At 34.9% G+C, this 14,522-nt stretch overlaps 1 long non-coding RNA gene across 1 annotated transcript; it reads right to left on the bottom strand.

Annotated features, from left to right (window-relative positions):
- Nucleotides 1–11,580: 11,580 nt before the first annotated feature.
- Nucleotides 11,581–13,227, bottom strand: LOC105436887. The gene is made up of 3 exons (XR_004064438.1): nucleotides 13,002–13,227; nucleotides 12,422–12,515; nucleotides 11,581–11,796 (listed from the first exon to the last, which is right to left on the bottom strand). It is a non-coding gene; the product is annotated as an uncharacterized LOC105436887 (long non-coding RNA).
- Between the last annotated feature and the right edge of the window lie 1,295 nt (nucleotides 13,228–14,522).

The raw sequence follows: 14,522 nt of genomic DNA, 5'->3' as shown, positions 1-14,522 counted from the left end.
CGCCAATAGAAGAAGAAAAAAACTCTGATGACTTGTAATGCACAACAGTTAAACACTTGTAAGTGTTTGCATAGTCGATTATGATTGCACTTATATGTAACAGCTGTTTTGAGGTAGAATGGCAAGAAATAAAAATAGGGAGTACTAGTAATCAATTAAATATTCCATCAGAACTATTTGAATTTCTATCCCTGTGTGACCTTTGTTGACCCCTCACGAAAATGCCTGGGATTTTCAAGGGGGCAGCCCAAGTCAAAATTGTTCGGTATTCATCAGGGAACACAAAAACATTTTCAAACCTTTGTTCCCAGAGATTGGTCACGGGACCTACAGGCTGGTCTCCTACTAATGTCGGTAAAATACACTGGCTTTAACACAACAAATAGAGCCATAGTCAAACACACGTTCCAATGGGATAGTCAAGAAGTAAGACTTATGACGGTTTCGAGGAACGGGCCCCTGATGTAATTGCCAGTACCTGAAATGGCACACTGTTCCTGTAAGCAGTGAGCGGTACTGCATGGTCATTTTCAAAGTTCTGCAACTCAAAATAATTAATGCTGTGCTCATCAAATGTTCTGCAAAGATAAATAGATAGTAGAGCAACACATAGGCACCTTCATTAATTCAGGTTAAAGTGGTAAAAATAAACATACAAATTATATGAGTCACCAACAAAACACATATGTATGGAAATGTTGGAGATTCATCTTTCACTTTTGAACTATGATTGTAGCAGAGTGTATGAAGTAACCAATCAGAGTGCTGAGATTGTCTATTTGAAGAACACAATGGGCACCTAGGTTATATTTTGCTGAATCATGACCACGTCATTAAGTGCACATCAATGTTCTTTCAATATTTACGAAATATTCATACTGTCCTCTACCCTCATGTCAAATTCAACCTGATTCACAAAAGTGAAACTACACTGAGTATGTGAGTATTTTCCACTTGTATGAAGAAACAAATCACTTTCTTTCATTTTCAAATTATCATAATATAACACTATTTCCACACAAAAATTATCATACTTTTCCAAGACAATGAAACTATGTCACTGGTCTTTGATCCCCCTCTTTCATTTGATATGAAAACATGAAAATCGGTAAATGTTAACTAGTCCATTCACCCATACGGAAAGTTGATGTTCCTAGTCATTTAGTATTCATAAACTGAACCAGTCAAGCAGGATTGGAAATATAATACATCACTTTTGGGGGACCTGCGGTTTGACTACTCAGTCAGATAGGAAATACTACCTTCAAACGATCAAGCCACACCCACTTAGTAACCATGGTAACAGGGAGAATATAATCAAATCATTACTCATTTGTAGCTGGAGTCAAACATAATTTAACATCTAATCCATAACCTTTGGTACTTTTAAACAATCTTGAACATTAGTGGTTCTAGATGAGGGGAAGGGGAAACTCAAGCCCTCCCTTAATTTATTCAAGTCCAATCCCCACCAACAATAAAGGGGGTCTTGGGGCTTGAGGCTGGGTGGCTCTTACATCGCCCCTTCTCCCCCAGGCCATTATTTAAAAGTAAAAATCTTCTGTAACCCCTCCTGCTCTGGATGTTATACAATAATACTACAGACCAGTTCATAGTTGGCTTTGGAACATAATTATGAACCAAAAATATTTACTGATCTTTTATTCATACAATTATAGAGACGTCCCACTTCGGGTATGTGAGAATAATCACTGCCAAAATTATGGAGGTGCTTCGTAAATACCCTCTCGAAAATAATACATTGATCTGCGTATCAGTCTGTCGGTGAATGAATGAAAAATAAATCCAGTATCTGTCTCGATGGGTTTTACAACTTTTGAATATGATATCTATGAACTGGTTTAAATATGCAACTCGTCTATAAGGATCCTCAATTTTTTCAAAATTTTCAATCTCAATTCATAGACATTTATTTCCAATATAAATATAAAATATATTCTTTGACAAAAATGTACAAAATAAATATTTATAAAGATACGTTATAATTGTCCTTAAATCTTGAATGCATAATAGGTAAATAAGAAACACTATAGCAAAAACAAAACAAATTGAAGAACATTTGTAAACAGCTGAAATTGGATTGGATAGTAGAGAAAGAGGAGGTAGGAGTGTGATCCGTCTTAGCTCGTCGTTTTCCAGGACATTGTTCCAAACTCTCATCAACTCTATCGCCACCATCTTTAGCGTCGTCGCGGAGGATGCATTTGCTATGCAACATAGAGAGAGGGGCAAATGAAGTTTAAAATAACGTTAAAAAAAAATCAAGACAAAGCGTTAGGTAATATAACTTCGAAATATATCTAATAATTTTTAAAAAAAGGTATAATTGCTTATTAGGAACTCTATTTGATGTGTTGTCAAATTCGGAAACTGGTCACGAATACTAACGGACGGGACTGTAATAAGTGTAATAAGTGGTACGTTGGCGCGTTGGCGAACAACGGACATACTTCGTTTTGATCGGGTTATACTAAAGTTAAGCTGCTTATTATTCAGCTGAGTTTTTGAAACATATATAATCTTAATTTTTGTCATTTCAGTAATATTACTCAGTTAACAAAAGTTATCTCGAAAAAGAATACTGGTTGTAAAAACAACTTTCAGCAAAAAGTCTGCGGAGTAAAGTATACATTATAAAATGATGACGTGGATCCTCATCAAATGATTGGTTGAAAGCGAACACGTGACCAGGCATATATTTTGTCTAACGCGTAATTTGGATAATGACCGGTCGTTAGTAAAATCATGTTATAAAACATCATTTCATATAACAAATACAACATAATCTTATAAAACAAATAATACACAGCATTTTGTTCAGGCATTAGTAAAATTACCCACACTCGGTACCTTCAAAACAGTTCAAACGCGCTTAAAATGACCTTTCGCACCGGTAGTGCTTTTCGGGAAATGCATATTCATGAATACGTCGTGTCTGATTGGATGGTGGGTTTCTTGCTTCACCTCTGGCCATCTCCGATACGCTACATTGCGTAGTACCGGACTATTTTGCGTTTCTGTTCTCATTCAATTTGCTTGGCACAGCGGAGTTAGCCCTGCCTTTTTGCAGGACCAGCTAACCTCTTACTAGAGGTGGGGCTAGCCCACTTGGAGACTGTTCACACCGGCAGAGAAAGCGCGGTCTAGCGCGCGCTAGACAGCGCTATCTCTGCTGCGTGGAAGGTACAACGTCGTTTCGGTCCGCTCAACAGCGAGCCACGGTGAGCCAAAACGTCGTGCCACTGGAGCACCTCTTGGGGGTGGTCCACGAGAGATAGCGCGCGCTAGACCGCGTTATCTCTGCCGGTGTGAACCCGAGCTACGAAAGCACGCCGGAAGTTATCGTTCTACACGCGGGGAATTTTATACTCATTCTATTTTGGTGCGATCTGAATCTGAATAGGTACAACTCAACATTCCTAGTTCGTAATAGCGCGCGAAATCTTTGACCGCTCTGACCTCATGACGTCACGCGTCATGACAACAGGACCTCTCAAAAAAGGGGGGTGCTACGATATAGACCGCGCTATCTCACTGCGGTGTGGATCCGGCGAATGCCAATGGGCGGACCGTGGGTCGCGCTACGATAGCGCGATCCACGGTCCGCCCACGGTCCCTTCTTGTGTGAACACGCCCTTGGATGAATTCGTGTCTGAACAGAAAGTGGGCTAAGCTTAACCTCGAACGGACAATAGATGAGGCTAAGACCATTTAGCCCCACCTATAGTTCGGGGTTAAGCAAAATTTTACCAGTGTAAAAAAAGTATCTTTGAGGTTCACTCTAGAACTGTCCAGAAGGTCGTGCTTATTCCAGCAGGTGAACATCGTGAGGGAGTTATGGCTCTTGTTCTGTACTAGTCATGAGTTGTTGTTTTTGTTGATGATGATGTTTACTTTCTGACCACTCCTGTAGCATGCTGATGTGCTTCTTTTCCCTGAAGTAAGGATTCTGACATGACAACCGTACACGGATTTTTAGAGAACAAAGGAAATAAAAGTGATTAGCTGCAATAATGAGGGAAAAGGGACAAGCTGAGGGAATCAGAAAGTACGAAATTGACCAACCTCGTACATTTCCCCTTTACATTTTTTTTGTTTTGTTATACATGTACGTCTAAGAACAATGATACAAGTGTACATGTAGAGTTTGTAAAAAATACCATTACAATTATTTATTAGATACATAAAAATGAACAGCAGTAATGCAAGGAGGTAGGATTATATACATAAAAATGAACAGCAGTAATGCAAGGGACCAAAAAAAGTGTTCTAACGCAGTTTTTCAGAAATTACATTCTGTCCTAATGGTGAAGCTCCCTCCAACCCCCTTAAAATATGCATGGGTCCAGTTTGTTTGACATTGGTTGAATTTTGGTTAAAATATCACAGTAATTTCTGAAATTGTTAACATTTTCAAGATCAAAGATCCTTTCACTTTCATGATCTTTTACATCCGAAATCTAATTAGTTCACCCCTGTATGCTCATACCTATTTCGTCCAAGATTTGGTTTGAATTGCTTGATGTTTTTCAAGTTATCCGGTATAACAATTGTATTTTCCTGTATAATTTTGATACTTTCAAACATTTCTGATGACTTTCTTACTATTGACATTTCCACCCTCTACCATTAATCAGTTAATCTTTGTACGCCACTTCATTACAATTTGGTTTATGTTGCTTTAATACTTTCCGAGTCATTGCGGTAATGAATCTGTATTCTTAAATACTTTTTTAGTGTAAGACCTTTAAAATGTCACCTCTTCTCAGGCGCGTACGCAGGGGGGGGGGGGGGGGGGGGGGTTTGGGGTTAACCCCCCCCCTTGATTTTTTTTATGTGTATGTTTTGTGTATGTTTTTGTGAAAAGCCCCCCCTTCCTTCCTGACATAATGTTCCTGACTTAACCCCCCCCCCTTGATTTTTTTTATGTGTATGTTTTGTGTATGTTTTTGTGAAAAGCCCCCCCCTTCCTTCCTGACATAATGTCAAATTTTCAAATTTCGGTTGTCCGTTCACACTCACCGTTAGACCAATCTAGCCTAGGAAGTGAGTGAGAACGGGGTCTACTCATACCACGTGATGAAACAAATGATTCGATAAAATAAATAGACTGAAGGTCAAGATAAAAGTGAAAAATGTATAGGATTCATGAAGTATGCTAAGTTCTCATGTTCATAGATAATTCAATAATTCTTGAAGAATAGTTACTTACTTGGATTAAAATATGAATTGACTCGTAGACCCAATGTTTCTTCTTCTTCATTACTTGCCCGATTTTATCCAGGATGTCTTTTAAATCTATAAATGGACGAGTTTGGCTTGCAACACCCCCACACAAAATCCATTACTTTTCTTAGTTATACTACAGTATGAAAATTGATGAAGAGCCGCAAAAGTGCTTCTACATCCATGCATGTTCTACTACATGAGCACTGACTTGTCTAATTACCTTTGACGATGCAGCCAAAGAATCTAATTCAGTGAAGAAATCATCATGTATAATATGTCCATACATATTGAACCCGAAGTCTGTAAGGCAGGGCAGAGAGCAGAGAATCTTGGCTAGCTGCTTTGATGCCGAATGATTTAGTACCTCAGCTGGAATGTCATGACTCGAACCGAACTCCAGTTCCACTGTTTGGATCTGTAGGGATAGAAAATCAATTGGCATCAGTCATGTACATGTAGCAAACATAATATCACATGTACGCATCATTGATAATGAAATCACAAGCATCATGTTGTGAATATCCAGTACAATCTTCAATGGATAACAGAAGATAGCCGCAAAGGTGAGGAAGACAAAACTTTAGAGAGGGAATTATAAGTTCTCATTGAGGAAGAAAATACAGTTATTGGAGCAGTAGCACATTTTATAGGGGAACATTAATTTTGAATCTTCATACGAAAGTAGACATTCATCAATTAAAGTGGTGAAAGCATAGATTAACAAATTTTAACAGTATCAGTTAGTAAGCACACTACTGAAATTAAACAAATCGTATTCGATTCGGATAATCTTCACTCGTACTACTCTAGCCCATCTATTGTTTACCTTGATTTGTAACGAAAGGATGTTACACTTTTGGAAAAGTATTAAGAATATTTACGGCAATATTCTATCACACAACGTCAGGTTAAAAAAACAAAAGAAATAATATTTCGCATCTTTTTTGTTATACTTCCTTCAGTTTACCTGAGATGAAAAAGCTCGATCAGCCATCTCTTTGTAGAAATCATCATGAAGCAAACATGGGTTAACAACGAGGTCTGTCAGATAAGACAGGAGACTGAGAAACTTCCCCAGCTGAAAGGATGCTAATTGGTTATCATGAAATTCCAAGTCTAAAATAACTAATGTGTGAATCTGTGGAAAAAACAAATATTAAATTAATTTAATTCAATTCAAGCGCATCCAATTCAATTCAATTCAGGACAATTCAAATTTTATTTCTGAATCAAAAAAATTATTAACAAGTACAAAATATATATATCAATCAATATATATGTCAACAATAAAGATAATAAGCTTCTAATGGGTGAAGCTCCATGAAACTGCATGCCAGTTTACATGAGAAAATATAAATAATGAACAAGAATTATATCAAAATATCAGAAATATATATCAGAGACAGAATAACTCATCGAGAAAGCAGGATGCTATTTGGTCACCATGGGTCTATAGAAAGAGTCAATCGTTTTTCTATGTCTTCGTAGAGTAATAATTCTAATTTCTAGTATTTAACCTGATTGGCGACAAGTGTTATTCTCACGAAAAAGAATGAAGAATATTTACTCCAATGTTTTGATATCCCTATTCCGCAACCTCAGGCTTTAAAAAAGAAACTTTTTCCATTTCCTTATTTGCTTCTTTAAAAAAAAAACATTTTACCTGACACGAAGAAGCTCGATCAGCAATCGCTTTGAAGAAATTATCATGAAAGGAACATGAGTCAATCGACAGGTATGTCAGATGAGACAGCAGACTGAGAAACTTCCCCAGACAAAAAGATGCTGACGGTTCGTCATGTAGGTTCAAGCCGTAAAGTTTGAGCACCCGGATCTGTGGAAATACAAATATTAAATTCAATCAATTCAACTTAATTCAGTAAATCTCAATTCAATTAAATTCATGACAATTCAAATTTATTTCTAAATCATAAAAATCATTAACAAATACAAAATATATATCATGTTTAACAATAAAGATAATCACCAAGAAAACAAAGCTTCTAATGGGTGATGCTTCATGAGACGGCATGTCAGTTTACATGAGAAAATATAATTCATAAATACGTTTTACCTGGGATGAAGAAGCTCGATCAGCAATCTCTTTGAAGAAGTCACCATGAAGCGAACATTTCATAATCACCAGGCCTATCAGACGAGACTGGAGACTGAGAAACTTTCCCAGACAACAGGATGCTAATTGCTTATCATGTAATTTTAAGTCTGTAATACCTAAAGAGGTAATCTGTTGAAATATAAATATTAAATGAAAATAAATTCAATTCAAGCCTAATTCAATATACCAGGTCGTAGATACAACCTGAGCATACGCGGATTGATCTCCGCATACACAGATAAAGGTCACTTGAACAAAATTGTAAAACCCACTGAGACTAATACTGGATACATGCTCACGAAAGTTATTTTATCATTATTCATGCATGCACCTGTGATGCATTCTATTGAATACAGGTTGAAAAAATCTTTTCAAGAGGGCAAACAAAGAATCGCCTCCATCAAAAAGGCACAAAGTTGGATTTATCTATGTTTACAAGATATGTGGATATTTGGGGTCATATGACCCATGTGCTAACTACGAACTGGTCTATTCAATTACATTTAATTCAATTCAGTATAACTTAAATCAATTCAATTCAGTTCAAATCAAATTTATTTGTAAATCCTAAAAATCATTAACAAATACAAAATATATATATATCATGTTCAACATCCTAGATCATAATAAAAAAAAGGAATCAAACAAAAAACAAAGCTTCTAATGGGTGCAGCTCCCTAAGAGTGTATCAAAATATCAGAACTATACAAATCAATCATCAGAATTACAACTAAATTGCTGTATTCCAGAGACAAAGTTACTCCTCCAGAAAGCAGGATGCTGATTGGCGTCATGTATATATAGAAAGAATCTATTGTTTTTCTATCTATTGGTAGAGTAATAATAATATTTTCAAGTATTTACCCTGAATGGTAACTATGTGTTTTTCTCATGGAAAAGTGTAAATAATATTTACTCTAATTTATTTGTTTTCCTATCCCGCACCCTTAGACATTAAAAAATAAACATTTCCATTTCTTTTTATCTGCTTCTTTTTAAAATACTTTTTACCTGAGATGAAGAAGCCTGATCAGCAATCTCTTTGTAGAAATCGTCATGAAAGTCACATGATGCAATGTCCAGGTCCTTGAGATGAGGTAGGAAATTGAGAAGCTTCCCGAGACAGTAGGATTGTGATTGGTCATTGTGTAGGTGCAATCCATCAGCAAAAAACGTCCGAATCTGCGGAAATACAAATATTAAATTAAATTAAATTTAAATAAATTAAATTTGATTCAGTTAAACTCAATAAAAAACAATTCAGTTCAATTCATTTCAACTCATTTCATTCCAATTCAATTCAATTCAAATTTATTTCTAAATCATAAAAATCATTTACGAATACAACATACATAACATGTTCCACAACAAAGATAATGACAAAGAAAACACAGCTTCTAATAGGTGAAGCTCCATGAGACTGCATGTCAGTTTACATGAGAAAATATAATTAATGCACAAAGAATTGTATCAAAATATCAGAAATATACAAATCTATTATCAGCATTACAACTGGATAGCTGTATTCTAGAGACAAAGTGATTCCTCCAGAAAGCAGGATGCTGATTGGTCATCGTGTATTTATTGAAAGAATGTATCGTTTTTCTATTTGTTGGTAAGGTAATAATAATATTTTCAAGTATTTAACCTGGTTGGTGACAAAGTGTTATTCGCATGGGAAAGTATAACGAAAATTTACTCCAATTTATTCGTATTCCTATCCCGCAACCTCAAGCTTTGAAAATTAAAAATTTCCACATTTCTTTTTAACTGCTTCTTTTTTTAATTACATTTTACCTGATTAGAAGAAGCTCGATTAGCAAATTCTTTGTAGAAATCATCATGAAGGGAACATGAGCGAATCTCTACGTCCGTCAGATGAGGCAAGAGACTGAGAAACTTCCCGAGACAGTAGGAGTGCGATTGGTTATTGTGTAATTCAAAGTCTCTAATACTTAGCTTCTGAATCTGTTGAAATACAAACATTACATTCAATTAAGTTTAATTTAAGTTAATTCAATTTAATTTAATTCAATTCAGTAAAACTCAAATCAATGCAATGCAGTTCAATACAAATTTACTTGTAAATCATAAATATCATTAACAAATACGAAATATATCAATCATGTTCAACATCATAGATCATAACAAAGAAAAGGAAATCAACAAAAATCAAAGCTTCTAATGGTTGCAGCTCCCTCAGATTGCATTTCATTTTACATGAGAAACAAAAGCTAATGAACAAAGAATTATATCAACATACCCAAAATATACAAATCAATTTTTATAATTACAACTGGATAGCTATATTCCAGAGACAGAGTAATTCCTCCAGAAAGCAGGATGCTGATTGGTCATCGTGTATATATTGAAAAAGTCTATCGTTTTTCTATTTTTTGGTAGAGAATAATTATATTTTCAGGTATTTAACCTGGTTAGTGACAAAATATTATTCGCATGGAAAAGTATACAAAATATTTACTCCAATTTATTCGTATTCCTATCCCGCAACCTTGGGCTATAAAAAAGAAAAACTACCCGTCTCTTTTTATCTGCTTCTTTAAAAAATAAAACATTTTACCTGATTAGAAGAAGCTCGATTAGCAAATTCTTTGTAGAAATCATCGTGAAGGTCACACGATTCAATGCCCAGGTCTGTCAGATGTGGCAGTAGACTGACAAACTTCCCCATACTAGAGGATACTAATTGGTTATCATGTAATTTCAAGCCTCTAATACTTAACCTTTTAATCTGTGGAAATAAAAAAAATCAATTCAATTCAATTCTATTAAATTTAATTCAAATTTATTTCTAAATCATTAACAAAAACATAATATATTTCATGCTCAATAACAAAGATGACGAAGAAAAGGAAGCCACACGCAGTCGGCAAAGGGGGAGGGGCAAAGGTCGTTCATAGTTTAGGAAACAGTAAATGTGGAAAATAGTGGAAACCCTTATGATAATGAGCAATCACATAATCACAGGGATGATCCGGGATTTTGAAGGGGGTGGAAAAAGTCTGATGAGCAAAACACTCACTATTTGGTTGATTTTTTGGTTTTTAATTTCCATATAAAATGAATATATCCACATAATGAAAATATACATATATATATATATATATATATATATACAAATTCGTGCTCTATTCTGGAGACAAAGTAACTCCTCCAGACAAGAGGATACTGATTGGTCATCTTGTATACAAAGAGAGAAAGTCTTAAGTTCCTCCCCCTTTTTTTTGTTTTGTTTTAGAGTAATAATAATACAAATTTCAAGTATTCATCCTTCAACTTTTGAATCAGTGGTAATACGTTCGAAATACGGTATACGCCGGCAAGTCATGAGACAGGGAATGTTGATAAAAGATAGTGGAAACCCTTCAGTCTGTAACTCAGTGTCCCCCCCCCCCCCTCACGCAAAAAGGGTAAAAAGAATAAGACATCGGTATGCCTGAGAAATGTAATGGTAATCCGGATAATCGGTTACACCATATGAATACTCGAATAGTTTGTGATTTAGAGCAATTTATTACAATTTGTTTGTTTGTTGTGTTGCAAATGAGTGCTACAAAGGTTTCGTGTTCAAGGGTATGCATCCAAAAGATTATGGCCCTATCCTATCATATCATATGGAAAACGTACACAAAAACCTGTAAATGAAACAAATCTGGATTGAACCTTTTGGATTTTAACCAAAATGTGTATTGTCTCTCGGAATTTACAAGATGCTGTAGGGTCTTATGCCCGTTAGATTATCATATAATTTTCTGGGTAAAATTCATGTCGTGATAATCACAATGAGGTTTTTACACTAATAGTCAGAATATGTAATTTTTCTTTCCCTCTTTACATATTTGCAAGAAAAGAATACAAAGGTCAGCATGAAAGAACACTAATGAATCATTGGAGAACAATAAACGAAAAGATATAATGTCTAGGATAATCCAAATAAATCTGGTTTGACTTGAAGGCTCTCCTCACTAGTGGGGATTAGTTTAGACATCATCACCTATTCATCCAAAAATTAAGATTTCGACATGAAAAAGAAATAACATATATTTCTGTTAACGGACATCTAATTATAAAAGAGCTCAGAGAAGGAGAGAGAAATTGAAAGAATAGAAGAAAATGGGAGAAGAAAGTAAGCAAAAAAAGAGCTTTCGTGGTCAAGGAAGAGGTGCAAACTAAGAAAGAGAGAGAGAGAGGGGGAGGGTGGTAAAAGTGTAAGAAAGCTGCTTCACTGTTTCACTAACCTTTGAATCCACTTCTCTGCCATGAAAGTCTGGAAAACATTCTTCACCTGCAATTGTTACGCCATACTCAAACACTTTCAAGTGATGGACACACGTTCGATGGCAAAGTGTATCTATTATATCTATTGTTAATTGTCCCATATTGCATCCAAATGTTAACGTCCTTTGTGCCTGTTGAAAAGAATACATACTGGTTTATTATTTTGTTTAAACCCATAAGTGCATACCATTACATCACCCTCATAGTGAGCACAAAGAACTTAGGGATATTTTGGAAAGTTTCCAAAATACAACCCGAGTATGTTGTATATGGTAACTCAAGTAGGATGATGTGGGATGGGATTTCCAAAAGAAGTAAATCATTACTTCCAATTCATTCGCCCCCTGGTATCCTCTTCCATTTGCGCTGTACAAGAAACAACAAATTTCAATTTTATTAGTTGCTGATGAAAGATTTTTCATACAGGCATTGTGCAGAATTGTATGCAGAATTATTATATGTGTGATATTTCTTTAAGGAAAATATTTGTTTTTGTACAGAGTGAATTGGGAGATGACCTGCAAGAAGCTTCATAGCGTTGTCAATTTGTGTTTGATCGATTATACAACTCAAAATAGCCAATAATTATATTGTTCTCTATCAGATTTTGCACACAAATTCATTTGTTTGTTTCTCTCAAGTTCCTGCTCGTATAAAAACCGACTGAATATCAGGGTGAACTTCTCTTTAAGTACCATAATTTCACTTTTTAACATTATTTAGCACAAACATAGCCGATATGAAAAAGACATTTACTTTGTCATGTTGAAGTATAACTTTCATCCTGTTCTCAGTAGTTACTTGTTTAGCCAGGAGGTCCAGTTCGTCATCCGTAAAACAGCTAATGATACTATAAAATAATAAAATAATAATACATATGATTTAATAAATGTTAAAGAAAAGTACATATTGAAACCTTTTGAATCACTGAATGTTTAAATGAATTAAAGAAGAATAAAATACCCTGTGATATAATATTAAATTATGATTCCTTGAAACCAGGCTATATACCAGCTACTGAGGGGTTTTGAATCAGAAATTGAATCCATTTAATTCATTTGTTCGCATTTTTTTTCTTAACGTATAGTATAGGCCTATTCCTTTTTTTTTATTCAACTGATTTATTTATTCATTAATTTGTATTTTTATCATTATTATTTTCCTTACTATTATTATCATTAACATTGTTATAATTATCATTATTATTATTATTATTATTATTATTATTTATTATTATTATCATTATCATTATTATCATTATTATTAATATCATTATTTTTACTATTCTTATCATTGGAAATAGTGATAACTTCTACAGACATGGCTCTGAACGTACCTTATTGATTTCAAATGCAGGTGGTTCTTTAGATTACGTAGTATTGCTTCACTGCGTATGTTGCCCATTATTAGCTCTTGGAAGGTCAGACAGGTGAGTTTTGGGAATGAACTGGAGAAAAGTTGTCCCAGTAAAGTAGGTTCTCCAATGAGAGGAACTAATTCTCTCCCTTTCTCTCCACGTTCAATAGACAACTCTGCTAGTGTGGAATGTGCCAACCGTTCAACATCTCCCGGTGAGACAGCATGAAGAGTGGAAAAAGTCAATTTTGTCAAGCTTGGAAACAGGTCCTCAACGGTGACATTAATGTCACCGTTATTAACCCTCTGTAAAGCATTTAGGAATTGATGATCTACAACCAGCTCTTTGATTGAGGAATTATCTCCCTGTATGCGAAATGAAAACCATGTAGAGTATTATTAAAAGGTCGATCTTCAAATAACATCAGACTCTAGTTATGATTTGTATTTTCTACACATACAAAAAAAAAATCTTATGAAATCGAATGGCAGTTTAGTCATGTTTTACAATGCCATACATACAGAAATTCCCATTCCTTTGAAAGAGAAAAACATTTTAAGTACAACTCTTTCTTGATGAGGCAGATATGGTTTTCCCTAAAGATAGATATCTTACGGCCCATTTGAGTTGTGTTTTCCAATCATTTATCAAAGAAAACATACTCACTCCTGTTTTTCTCCTAGTATTCATTCTGTTTTACGGTCATATACTTTTTATTAACTTCTTTATTTGATTTAAAAAAAAACTTTTAGAAGGGAGTCCCCCCCCCCCTGTTTTTTGGTGTTAATGGAAGCACAAATCCCAAAGTATTGAGACTGTTTTGCTTACAGATTGGCATCTGCACGCCCCCTCCCCGATAATTCAGGTAAGAGCCCCGTCACAAGAAAATTATATGTTATTATCATGCATTTGTAATTTGTCATAACTTTGTCTCAGATTCTGAAACAAGATCACATATGGGAGCAAAACAAATCAACGCTAGTTGCCCCCCTCCCCCCCCCCAAAAAAAAAACAACAAACAAACATGAAATGGTTCCGGCGAGCCACGTCCCAGTGTAACGTCTTTGAACACAAAATGGAAGTATAATTCACACTGTACCATGTCTAAAATTAATGTGATAAAGATGAATTTGTAATCGTTAGTATTCTGTTTAAATGATTTTTTTATTTACCGCCATTGTAGAAACTCGTTCATGTATTAACTGATAGAAGTCATCATCCAATGTTGTAGAATGAAACTCTAGTCTTGATAATGAGCTGCATGTCAATAGGACATCTGCTAGGTCACGCGATACCTTCGGGCCAAATGGTCTCCAAGGATTTTTGAATACCAAAGTCTCCTGCAATAGACATAAACATGTTATTATTTCTATACATTTCTTATTGCTAAAATGATCCTGATGTGTTATATAGGCATAGGTATATTATACATGAAACATATACATAAAGCCATACTTTTGAATTGTCAGAACTTGTTTTCTAGTTTCAGTATAAATGTAA

The sequence above is a fragment of the Strongylocentrotus purpuratus genome, unplaced genomic scaffold (genome assembly GCF_000002235.5).
Source record: "Strongylocentrotus purpuratus isolate Spur 01 unplaced genomic scaffold, Spur_5.0 spur5_scaffold_16, whole genome shotgun sequence".
In the NCBI taxonomy this organism is placed as follows: domain Eukaryota; kingdom Metazoa; phylum Echinodermata; class Echinoidea; order Camarodonta; family Strongylocentrotidae; genus Strongylocentrotus; species Strongylocentrotus purpuratus.
Note: the sequence above shows the minus strand (reverse complement) of the source record. Positions and strands in the feature narration are given on the sequence as shown.